Raw genomic sequence first — 12855 nt, 5'->3', positions numbered from 1 at the left:
AAAGAAAACATTTCCTCTTCCTCAACTTTGAGATTTTTACTCAAAAGGTTTCTCTAAAAAGAGATAGTACTTAAAACTGCTCATGAACTCTTTTGGAAATTGGTGTTTCCTCTCATATTAAATGTAAAAACATTTTCTCTTGGGAATACTTAGTTCCCATATATCATTTTAAAGAAAATGAACTCAACTCTACTCTTCCTCAACTCAAATGTTCAAGTGTTAAAACAAGTTTTAAAAGATTGTAAAAAGACTTCTCAAAATGACTTGAACGAACTCTCAAGACTTGATTCATAACTCTACCTTGAATTTGAATTATAAATACAAGGTTATGCTTTATGATATGAAGGATATCATGATGATTAAATGATTTTTAGATAGTTAATATTGAGAAATGGTAAAAAAATAATGTCTAAGGAGCAAGTCCGCGATGTGGAGATGAATTATAATATTTGGTCATGAAATAATTTTTGAAACACTGGAGTCCATGTTCTCTCTGTGACGCGTAGAGAGAAATTTCTCCTGGGGGAGCAAGTCTGCGACGCGAACTAGGGTGCTAATTTGTGTTTGATCTTTTCTTCGTCTCCCAAACCTGATTCTACTTATACGCGCTGAAAGTTTAAGGTAAAAACTCTTGAATTCTTATAAATCAGGAAAATTCTATTGAAACCCACTCAAGAACTATCAATTTACTCAACCCCTTGACAAAATCTTTGCCTCAAGAACTCAATCAAACATTAGGATTCAAGAACGAATAATAACTCTTGAAGAAACTCATCAAGAACTTAATTCCTCAATCTCTAGGGATGAATTGGTAACATAAAATATGATCGATGTGTGGGTGAACGAACCAACACTATGAAAACATACATACCTCGATTTGGCGAAACAAATCCTCAATTCGAGAAAACTATGAGGGTACTGCCATATTAACAAGTTTACAAGACATTCAATTATTGATAGATATTCATGTCTGACCAAGATAGTAGCAACATATAAAGCAAGTGACTCAACACATAAGATATATGTATTTTTTCAAAGGAGATGGTTTCAATATTATATGAACACAATGTTGCTTGGGTAACTCAAATGAAAGAAAAATATATTGAAGGAAACAAAATAAGCATATTTCGTCGAAGTATTTTCAAGCATGGTCTTCAACAAAATTTATACAATATTGATATGTGTTATCTCTGAAATGTTAAGTGATGATTTCATCAGGGGTAGTAAATACGCACTGCACTTTTTTCCCTTGGCTTAGGTTTTTTCCCAATGGTTTTTCCAAGCAAGGTTTTTAATGAGGCAATAATCAATGCGTATTACAAAATATATGTACTCTTCTTCCTTCACTAGAATTTTTCTGCAGGATTTTTCCTAGTAAGATTTTAATGAGGCATATTATCGAACATCCAATGGGGAGTATTGTAAATATATTTATGTGGATGTCCATAACTTTAAGGTGTAATTACACCACAATATATAGTAACTTCCACACCTCTATAACCTCCCCCTTTGATATTCCTCCATTACTTATATGGTTAATGTCTCCATAACTTTTATGGTTAATGTCATGTTTATGACTAAACTTTGTATGCCTATATGTAATACTATACATAGAGGTATTTGAGTTCATATTGAATACACTTGAAGAATGGGGATACACTTGAATACTTGGAAGAATAAGAAAAGCTCTGATCTCTTGTCTCGCTATTTCTATTGCTTTCATCTTCTATACTTCTTGTCTTATTTTTCTTTAATTTTATAACAAAATTATATTTTTAGAACAAAAATGGAAAAGAAAAATCCTTCCTTTCCCAATTTCTTCTTTGCCAAAATACCCTACCCATCCACGCTACCACCCCAAGTCCATCAAACACAATTCATATTTGCATTTTTCTTCTTCTTTTGTGTTGTGAGTTCTGGTCTCTAAAGTTGTGGGTTCCTACTATTTTGTGAGTAGCATGATCGTATGGAAAGTTGTCGGATTTGTTGAGACACCTCTCAAATAGAACTTAAATGAGCAAGATTCATAAATGGAAAGAAATAGTAGAATGTAGTTTAGCCTTCAGAAGGAGGCGAGAACAATGATATTTACTTTGATTGCAAGGGCCAAAATTGCATCTTCAGAGATGGTGGAGATTTGGGTTCAGAGACACATGGTTCTATCTGGTTTGCTTTGGTTGTGGTAATAGTGTTACATGTCATTTATATGAATTAGAAGTTGTTGGATAAGATTTGAGAAAGAAATCTTCAGACATTCGGCTCGAGTGTTATGATAACTTCTTTGTGATTTATAGTTTGGTAACTGCTACTGTTGGAATTAGAATTTATGTTTTACATTGTAACTATGCTATCATGTTAGTATGTTTTGTCAAGTTATGGATTGGTAAGGTAAGAAATGATCGATTGCATTGAATATTGAGCATTTTAAAGAATTTGTGCATGGTTTAGGTCAAAAAGTTTTTTACTTTTGATTTTGAAAAGACTTAAGGAAGGTTTTCACTTAAAGGTATTGGTTTAGAGTAAAAGGTAACATGCCATGAGTTGGTGGTCAAATGATAAGATTTGTAAGTGAGTTAGTGAAAGGAACAATAGTTTGGTATATTGAAGAGTTCAAAGAATTTTAAATATGCGTCATGGGAAGAATTTAAGAAAGGCGAAGTAATAAGACCTACTGCATACACCTTTGGTTAGGAGTTGAAGGGTGTATGTATTTTCTCCTTTGAGTTTAGATATGGCTATGAGATGTGAACTGGATCGCACAGACTTACTAGGGGTTTATCAACAACTTTGATAAAGATTGAGTTTTGGTTTGGGTGACATACAATGTAACACTCTGGAAACTAGTAGGCTAAACTAGAGCATAACATGAGGGTTAGAACTGTAAATATAACTCCACGTACTTAGAAATAACGGGTTTCGTGTTAAAACTTCAAGGTATGACCCCCAAGGACCAACCATGGGTCCTTGAGGAGGACCTCTAGAAACTTCCTGGGCAGTCACCTATGGAGGGGACCCACGCCTCCTACGTCTGGCCACACCACGTGGGTGAGGGGCCGTAGGTAAAGCATACCAATGAGGCTCTCCAAAACCCCAACCCACGCTTCACCAGCATGGGCCATGGGTCCAACCATGGTCCGTCTATGAGGGGTCGTGGGTGGTGACCTGGAAGGGGTTTTGGTGAGTTAGTTAAGGGGTACTTTGGGGTTTTACGGTTTTAATTAATATTAAGTGACTTTGTTTTATTCTAAATTAGACTAACTATATAATGATTTTAGACCCCTAAATTAATTCATCTTCCTCATTATTCCAAAATCCCAAATCAAAACCAACTCTTCATAAAATATACTCTCTCTAGAACTTCAAGGAAAAAGAAGAAGGAAGTTGGAGCTAGGGTTGAAGGAGCAAGGTTTTCTTCACAAATTAATTGGATTTCATTGTTAAGGTATGGTAGCTCTTCATCCATGGAGCCCCTTCGAAACCCTAATTTCAAAGATAAAAATTTCCCAAAAGCTAGGGTTTGACTCCAAGTCATGGATTCCTTTAAAAAACGATTCTAATGTTTGAATTACTTTATATTATGATTGAACTGATGATTCATTATAGTTTTTATGTTGAAATACCCAAGAATCTATGAAATCCCCATATTCCCAATTTATGACCTTGTGATGTGGGTGAATTGATGAAAGAAGGATATTATGAGATTATGCTTGTAGTAATTGAGCTATTTGAATTATGTCATTATGCATGTCTAATGTTGTAATTCTAGATGTTTTGATGGAATATGATCTTTAATCCTTGAAGGGCAAATTATGAGAATTGCATGATTATGAGATTTATGTATATGCTTTAAGAACACTTTGAGAGTAAAGTGATTATGATTATGATCTAGTTGTTGTGTTGTTGAAAGGTTATCCTCATATAAGCACATATTTATGGATATGATCTGATGTGAATTTTTTTCTCACAATATGATGATTCTAGGGTTGAAAGGCTATTCTCACTTATTGAATCTATGAGCTATAGTATAATTTATGTTGGATTGAGTGTCATGACATTCTTCCATGAAAATGAACTTAAGTCAAGACTTAATATGTAATCCATGGGAATTAATGCTTAGCACCGAGTGGATATGAATATGAGCTGGAAGCTTCTACACTAGTTGAGTCCGGCTTCCCAATGAAAGCTTTTACACTAGTTGAGTCCGGCTTTCCAAATGGGCTCCTTCTACCTTAGTTGAGTCCGGGTTCCCAAAGTATGTATATCATGAGATGGAAACCTTCTACCATAGTTGAGTCCAAATTTTTAGTAGCAATCTCATTTTACCCATAAAATATGTGCACTCATAGGTATTTAGCTAGTGGATCCACCTAAGCTAAGAGTATGGTTCTACCTTAAGGCAAGTAGGACAACCCTTTTTCGGTGTGGGTTAGACACTAGATTCCATGGTAAGCTTACATGGTCTATCTCGGTTAAGGCTTATTCCCCACTATTACAATAGCAATATGAACAAGAATATGAATTATGAACTATAGTTACTCAAGAAGCTTTACTTAGTATGGGTGAGATTACAGGGTATTATTCATCCATTGCACTACTATGCTTTGAGGGTATTTATGGTATGTTCCTCTTATGATATGATGATCAATGTAATGAATATGCTTATGACTATGCTTTTCCATTATTTTCAAAATGATGTTTTAACTTAGTAAATTGCATGCATTCAACTAAAATGTCCCTTTTAGCATGTCTTCATAGTTTTTATGCATGAGTATCATACTTAGTGCATTTTTGTACTAACTCATGCTTTTCCTACATTTTTCCCAAGTGTAGGGTTCGGTTCTCAAGGTGGTCATCATTGTGGCTAAAGCTTAAACTTGTTTATTGTCCTAGCTTGTCGGTGAGTTCTCATAATTTGAGGACGGATGTTATCTTTGCAGTTCCTTTCTTGTATTTCCTTTTCGGATTATGTTGTATGGGTTGTGACCCTATTTGATTCAATTGTTGTAATAGATGGCTATATTGAGACAAGCCTACACTTCTTCTTTCCTCCATGAAAATTTTGGACTTGAAATGTGTTTTTACTCTTTATTGTTTTATGCTTATGTTATGATATGCTAAATGACTTACATGGTGCCTTTTAGGGTTCTATGTGCCTTGTTACATCTAGGGGGTACTCCTGGGTCATGACAAACTTGGTAATCAGAGCACAATGTTTATAATGATTCTAGGATGATGTCTCATAAGCCATGTCTAGTAGAGACTTGTTCATAAGTGTGAAGCGTGCCATATTTATGAATGTGAGGCTACAAGATCATCAGGAAACTACACTTCTTTCATTACTCTTAAGTCGTGCCTTAGAGTTTTACTCTATAAAGTCCCTCTCCTAATCCTTCTCTTGTGTCTTCAGGATATGATCACACGAAGGGCTAACGCTAAAACGATGGAAGATGAGAATGTGAATCAAAGAGCTCGTCCTCAATCTAATCAAGCTCTGGTTGATCCTTTGGTTGAGAATGTGACCCATGCAGAGTTTAGGTCTACTATCCAAATGTTGGCTCAAGTCGTGATGGCTCAAGACAATAGATAAGTTGTAGCTTTAGTGAATCCTAATGTGAATTCGGCTACTTCAAGGTTTAGGGACTTTGCTAGAATGAACCCTCTCAAATTTTATGGCTCCAAAGTGGAAAAGGATCCCCAAAGGTTTATCGATGAGGTTTATAAAGTTCTTTCTATTATAGGGGTGTCTTCGGAAGAGAAGGTGGAGTTAGCTGCCTACCAACTAAAAGATGTTGTTCAAGTATGGTATGATCAGTGGAAGGGTGAAAGATCCGTAGGAGCGGGCCCGGTAGGATGGGAATTGTTCAAATAAACATTTCTTGATAGATTCTTTACCCAAAAGTTGAGGGAAGCTAAGGTGGAAGAGTTCATTAACCTTGGTCAAGAAAGTATGAGCGTTAAAGAGTATACCCTAAAATTCACTCAATTGTCCAAGTATGCTCCAACTATAGTGGCAGATTCGAGGGATAAGATGAGTAGGTTTTTGGTGGGTGTGTCTGACTTGGTTGAAAAAGAGTGCCGTACGAAAATGCTCCATCATGGCATGGATATCTCAAGGCTTATGGTGTACGCTTAACAAATTGAGGAGTCAAAACTCAAGGAAAATAATAGAGAGGTGAAAAGATCTAGAACCGGTAATGAGAACTTCTCCAATTCTAGGTTTGATGGACAAGGTCGACCAAGGTTTAGACAAAGGTTTTCTAACCAAGGCTCCTTTAGTGCTCCAAGGGTCAATAAGGATAGGGTTTCCAACGCTAAACCTTAAGGAGGTAATAGTGGTGGTTCTTATGTTACTAGGCCTAATTGTGCAAAATGTGGAAGAAAACATGATGGTAAGTGCCTAGTTGGCACCGATGGGTGTTTTAGTTGTGGGAAGATTGGACATAAGATGAGAGATTGTCCGATGCTCAAGGTTAAGGGAAGAGAATATAAACAAACTCCTCCAAGTGGTTCAAACTTCAATTCCCAAAAGCAAAACCACTTTTATGGTGTTCAATCTCGAGGTGACCAAGAGAGCTCCCCGAATGTGGTGAACGGTATGTTAAAAGTCCTTTCTATTGATGTTTATGCTTTATTATATTTCGGTGCTACTTTATCCTTTGTGACACCTTATGGGGCCATGAAGTTTGATATGCTCCCCGAAGTATTAGTAGAGCATTTTTCGGTCTCTACCCCCGTTGGTGATTCTATGGTGGCTAGAAGGGTTTATATGAGTTGTCCCATTTCCTTGTCCCATAGAGTTACTCTTGTTGACTAGGTAGAGTTAGACATGATAGACTTTGATTTGATTTTGGGTATGGATTGGTTGCATGCATGTTATGTGTCTCTCGATTGTAGGACTCGAGTGGTTAGATTCCAATTTCCAAATGAGCTTATCTTAGAGTGGAAGGGGGAAAATTCTTTGCCTAGAGGTCAATTTGTCTCTTGTCTTAAATATAGGAAGATGATCTCCAAAGGGTGTATTTACCATCTTGTTAGGGTGAGGGATGTTGAATTCGAAACCCCTTCTCTAGAGTCAGTTTTGGTAGCTAATAATTTCCCGAAAGTTTTCCCCGATGATTTGCCCGGTATTCCTCCCTAGCAGGAAATAGATTGTGGTATTGACCTTTTACCAGATACGTAACCTATCTCCATTCCTCCTTATAGAATGGATCCGACGGAGTTAAAAGAGTTGAAGGAGCAATTAAAGGATTTTCTAGATAAGGGTTTTATCTGATCGAGTATCTCTCCATGGGGTGCTCCCGTGTTGTTTGTTAGAAAGAAGGATGGGTCTCTTAGAATGTGCATCATTTATCGTCAATTATATAAGGTGACCATCAAGAATAAGTATCCTCTCCCAAGGATAGATGACTTGTTTGACCAACTACAAGGGACTAGTTATTTCACTAAGATTGATCTTTGTTCGGGTTATCACCAATTGAGGGTGAGAGGGGTTGATATTCCAAAGACGGCCTTTAGAACCCGGTATGGTAAATATGAGTTTGTGGTTATGTCATTTGGGTTGACTAATGCTCCAGTGGCATTTATGGATTTGTTGAATAAAGTGTTTAGGCAATACCTAGACATGTTTGTGATTGTGTTTATCGATGATATTTTGATCTATTCAGGGAGTGAGAATGAACATATGTACCATTTGAGAATTGTGTTACAAGTTCTTAAGGACCACCAACTTTTTGCAAAGTTTAGCAAATGTGAATTTTGGTTAAGGTCCATAGCTTTCCTTGTTCATATCGTGTCAAGCAATGGTATTGAGGTAGATCCTAAGAAGATAGATGCGGTCAAGAGTTGGCCTAGACCTTTATCTCCTTTCGACATTAGAAGCTTTTTGGGTTTGGCCGATTACTATAGAAGGTTTGTTGAGCGATTTTCCTCCATTGCCTCTCCTTTAACTACTTTGATTCAAAAGAAAGCTAAGTTCGAGTGGTCAGAAGCTTGTGAGAAAAGTTTCCAAGAGTTGAAAGATAGACTTACATCCGCTTCGGTGTTGACCTTATCGGAAGGTACGAATGGTTTTATTGTGTATCCTGATGCCTTTAGAGTGGGGTTGGGATGTGTGCTCATGCAAAACGGTAAGGTAATTGCCTATGATTCAAGGCAACTTAAATTCTATGAGAAGAATTATCCTACCCATGATCTTGAGTTAGCGGCGGTTGTGTTTGCCTTAAATATATAGAGGCATTTTTTGTTTGGGGTCCATGCGATGTTTTCACAGATCACAAGAGTCTTCAATATGTGTTTAGTCAAAAGGACTTGAATCTTCGCTAAGAAGGTGGCTAGAACTCTTGAAAGATTATGATATGAGTGTCCTTTACCATCCCGACAAAGAAAATGTGGTAGCGAATGCACTTAGTAGATTGTCTATGGGTAGTGTGGCTCATGTAGAGGATGAAAAGAAAGAATTGGTTTGTGATGTGCATAGGTTGGCTCAGCTAGGTGTTCAACTAGTGGATTCTAGCAAGGGTGGCGTCATGGTCCATAATGGGTCTGAATCGTCCTTTGTTATGGATGTGAAGTCTAAGCAAGATTTTGATCATATATTGGTTGAATTGAAAGAGTCGGTACTTAAGAAGTCCATTGAGGCTTTCTCCCAAGGGGGAGATGGGGTGCTTAGGTACCAAGGTCGGTTATGTGTTCTGGATGTTGATGGTTTGAGGGAACAAATTTTAGAGGAAGCTCATAGTTCTCGGTATTTTATTCATCCGGGAGCCACCAAGATGTACCATGAACTACAGGAAGTCTATTGGTGGAATGGTATGAAGAAAGATATTGCGGGATTTGTAGTCAAATGTCCTAATTGTCAACAAGTTAAGTTTGAGCATCAAAGGCCGGGAGGCTTGTCCCAAGATAAAAGTATTCCTACTTGGAAGTGGAAAGATGTGAATATGGACTTTATTGTGGGTTTGCCTCGCACTCGAAGGCAACATGATTCTATTTGGGTCATTATAGATCGGATGACAAAATCAATCCACTTTATTTCCGTCAAAGTTTCTTATTCGGCGGAAGACTATGCTAAGTTGTATTAAGGGAAATAGTGAAATTGCATGAAGTTCCTCTAACTATTATTTCTGATCGGGGTACTCAATTTACTTCTCACTTTTGGAAGTCATTCCAAAAATGGCCTGGTACTAAGGTTAAGCTTAGCACGACTTTTCATGCCCAAACCGATGGGCAAGCATAGCGTACCATCCAAACATTGAAATATATGTTAAGGGCATGTGTTATAGACATCAAGAGTAATTGGGATGACCACTTGCCATTAATAGAGTTTGCCTACAATAATAGCTTTCACTCAAGTATCGGTATAGCTCCCTTTGAAGCCTTGTATGGTAGGAGATGTAGGTCCCTGGTTTGTTGGTTTGAAGTGGGTGAAGTTGCTTTGATAGGTCCCGAGCTAGTTTATGAAGCCATTGACAAAGTTCGTCTCATTAGAGAGAGGTTGAGAATGGCTCAAAATAGACAAAAGTCGTATGCCAATGTGAGAAGAAGGGATCTAGAATTTGAAGTTAATGATTGGGTGTATTTGAAAATCTCACCTATGAAGGGTGTGATGAGGTTTGGCAAGAAAGAGAAACTTAGTCCCCGGTATGTAGGTCCATATCAAATTTTGAAACAAGTTGGTAAAGTTTCCTATGAGTTGGATTTTCCAAATGAGTTGGCCCCGATTCATCAGATATTTCATGTTTCTATGCTTAAGAAGTGTATTGGAGATCCGACATCCATTGTTCTCTTAGAAGGGTTGGCAGTTGACAAAAGTCTTTCATATGAAGAGGTTCCGGTAGAGATCCTAGACCTGCAAGTGAAAAGATTGAGAAACAAGGAAATAGCTTCTGTGAAGGTTTTATGGAGAAATCACTTAGTTGAGGGTGCTACTTGGGAGACCGAGGCTGATATGAAGTCCCGATATCCTCATCTATTTCCTTCTACTCCTATTCAAGCTTGAGGTAAGTAATTCCTCTTGAGTTTTAGTGTTTGGGAGTCATGTGTGTATATGTGTTTTTCTATGATTTCCTTATGTTATGCATGTTCTTGAGAAATTCATGTTTAGTAAGAAAATGAGTTTTTATGATTGATTTTCCGCATGTTGTTGTGCATTGAGTATGAGTTGCCTATTGACTTCATGAGATGAATTATTGAACATGCTTTAGTATGCTTTTGAGAGTAATTGCATATTGGCTCTATGATATTGTGTTGATCATGCCTTTAGTTGGAGACGGTAGTTCCTCCTATAATTATGAGAAATGTTGAAATTTCATGCATAATGGGTTGTTAGATGTAGTTCCTACTTCCTTGTGTTGCATTGATTATGTTTGAGATGGAGTTGAAGTTTCTTGCTTTGAATTGTGCATTATTTTGATGTTGCATGCATGATGGGCTGCTAGTCTTGAGTCTTTACTTACGTAAGGTGTCTAGATCATCATTCGAGGATGAATGTTCCCAATGGGGAGATATTGTAACACTACGAGAACTAGTAAGCTAAACTAGATCTTAACATGAGGGTTAGAGTATGTAACTTCCCGTACTTAAAAATAAAGTGTTTCATGTTAGAACATCAAGGTATAACCCCCAAGGACCAACCATGGATCATTGAGAAGGACCCCTAGAAATTGCCTGGGCAGTCACCCACGGAGGGTCCCCACGCCTCGTTGGTGAGGGGCCATAGGTCAAGCCTGCAAATAAGGGTCTCTGAACCCTGACCCATGCTTCACTAGCACGGGCCTTGGGTCAAACCATGGTCTGTTTGTGAGGGGTCGTGGGTGGTGACCTTGAAATGGTTTTGGTGTGTTTGTTGATGGGTACTTTGGGGTTTTCTAATTTTGATTAATATTAAGTGACTTTGTTTTATTCTAAATTAGACTAACTATATAATGAGTTTAAACCCCAAAATTAAGTCATCTTCCTCATTATTCCAAAATCCCAAATCAAAACTAACTCTTCACCAAAAATTCTCTCTAGAACTTCAAGGAAGAAGAAGAAGGAAGTTGGAGCTTGGGTTGAAGGAGCAAGGTTTTATTCTCAAATTTATTGGATTTCATTGCTAAGGTATGGTAGCTTTTTATCCGTGGATAGAATTCATCCATGGGGCCCCTTCAAAACCCTAATTTGAAAGATAGAAATACCCTAAAGCTAGGGTTTGACTCCAAGTTATTGATTCATTTCAAAATCGATTTTAATGTTTGAATTACTTTATATTATGATTGAATTGATGACTCATTATAGTTTTTATGTTGAAATCCCCAAGAATCCATGGAATTCCCATATTCCCAATTTATGACCTGTGATGTGGGTGAATTGATGAAAGAAAGATATTATGAGATTAAGCTTGTAGTAATTGAGCTATGAATTATGTTATTATCCATGTCTAATGTATTAATTCTAGATGTGTTGATGTAATATGATCTTTGATCCTTGAAGGGCAAAGTATGAGTATTATGCATGATTATGAGATTTATGTATATGCTTTAAGAACCCTTTTAGAGTAAAGTGACTATGATTATGATCTAGCTATTGCGTTGTTGAAAGGTTATCCTCATATACAAACCTATGTATGAATATGATATGATGTGAAAGGTTTTCTCACAATATGATGATTCTAAGGTTGGAAGACTAGTCTCACTATTAAATCAATGAGCTATAGTATGAATTATGTTCGATTGAGTGTCAAGACATTCTTCCATTAATATGAACTTAAGTCAAGACATAACATGTAATCCGTGGGAATTAATGCTTAGCACCGAGTGGATATGAATATGAGATGGAAGAGTCTACACTAGTTGAGTCCGGCTTCCCAATGAAAGCTTTTACACTAGTTGAGTCCGTGTTCCCAAAGTATGTATCTCATGAGATGGAAACCTTCTACCTTAGTTGAGTCCGTGTTTCTAGTAGCAATCTCCTTATCACATAAACTATGTGCCCTCATAGGTTTAGCTAGTGGATCCACCTAAGCTAAGAGTATGGTTCTAACTTAGGCAAGTAGGACAACCCTTTTTCGGTGTAGGGTAGACACCGAATTCCATGGTAAGCTCACATGGTCTATGTCGGTTAAGGCTTATTCCCCACTATGACAATAGCAATATGAACAAGAATACGAATTATGAACTATAGTTACTCAAGAAGCTTTACTTAGTATGGGTGACATTATGGGGTCTTATTCATGCATTGCTTTGAGGGTATTTATGGCATGTTCCTCTTATGATATGATGATCAATGTAATGAATATGCTTATGACTATGCTTATGCATTCAACTAAAATGTCCCTTTTAGCATGTCTTCATAGTTTTTATGCATGAGTATCATACTTAGTGCATTTTTGTACTAACTCATGCTTTTCCTACATTTTTCCCAAGTGTAGGGTTCGGTTCTCAAGGTGGTCATCATTGTGGCTAAAGCTTAAACTTGTTTATTGTCCTAGCTTGTCGGTGAGTTCTCATAATTTGAGGACGGATGTTATCTTTGCAGTTCCTTTCTTGTATTTCCTTTTCGGATTATGTTGTATGGGTTGTGACCCTATTTGATTCAATTGTTGTAATAGATGGCTATATTGAGACAAGCCTACACTTCTTCTTTCCTCCATGAAAATTTTGGACTTGAAATGTGTTTTTACTCTTTATTGTTTTATGCTTATGTTATGATATGCTAAGTGGCTTACATGGTGCCTTTCGGGGTTATATGTGCTTTGTTACATCTAGGGGGTATCCCTGGGTCGTGACATACAATAATGTGTGAAAGATTCTACGTTGTGATGTAGGGGTAGATTATACAAATTATGGTAGGTGACTTTTAGATGCGCAACAATATGAA

Source organism: Solanum stenotomum, chromosome 1 (assembly GCF_019186545.1).
Source record: "Solanum stenotomum isolate F172 chromosome 1, ASM1918654v1, whole genome shotgun sequence".
NCBI classification, from domain to species: domain Eukaryota; kingdom Viridiplantae; phylum Streptophyta; class Magnoliopsida; order Solanales; family Solanaceae; genus Solanum; species Solanum stenotomum.
This window is presented reverse-complemented; position numbering follows the sequence as displayed.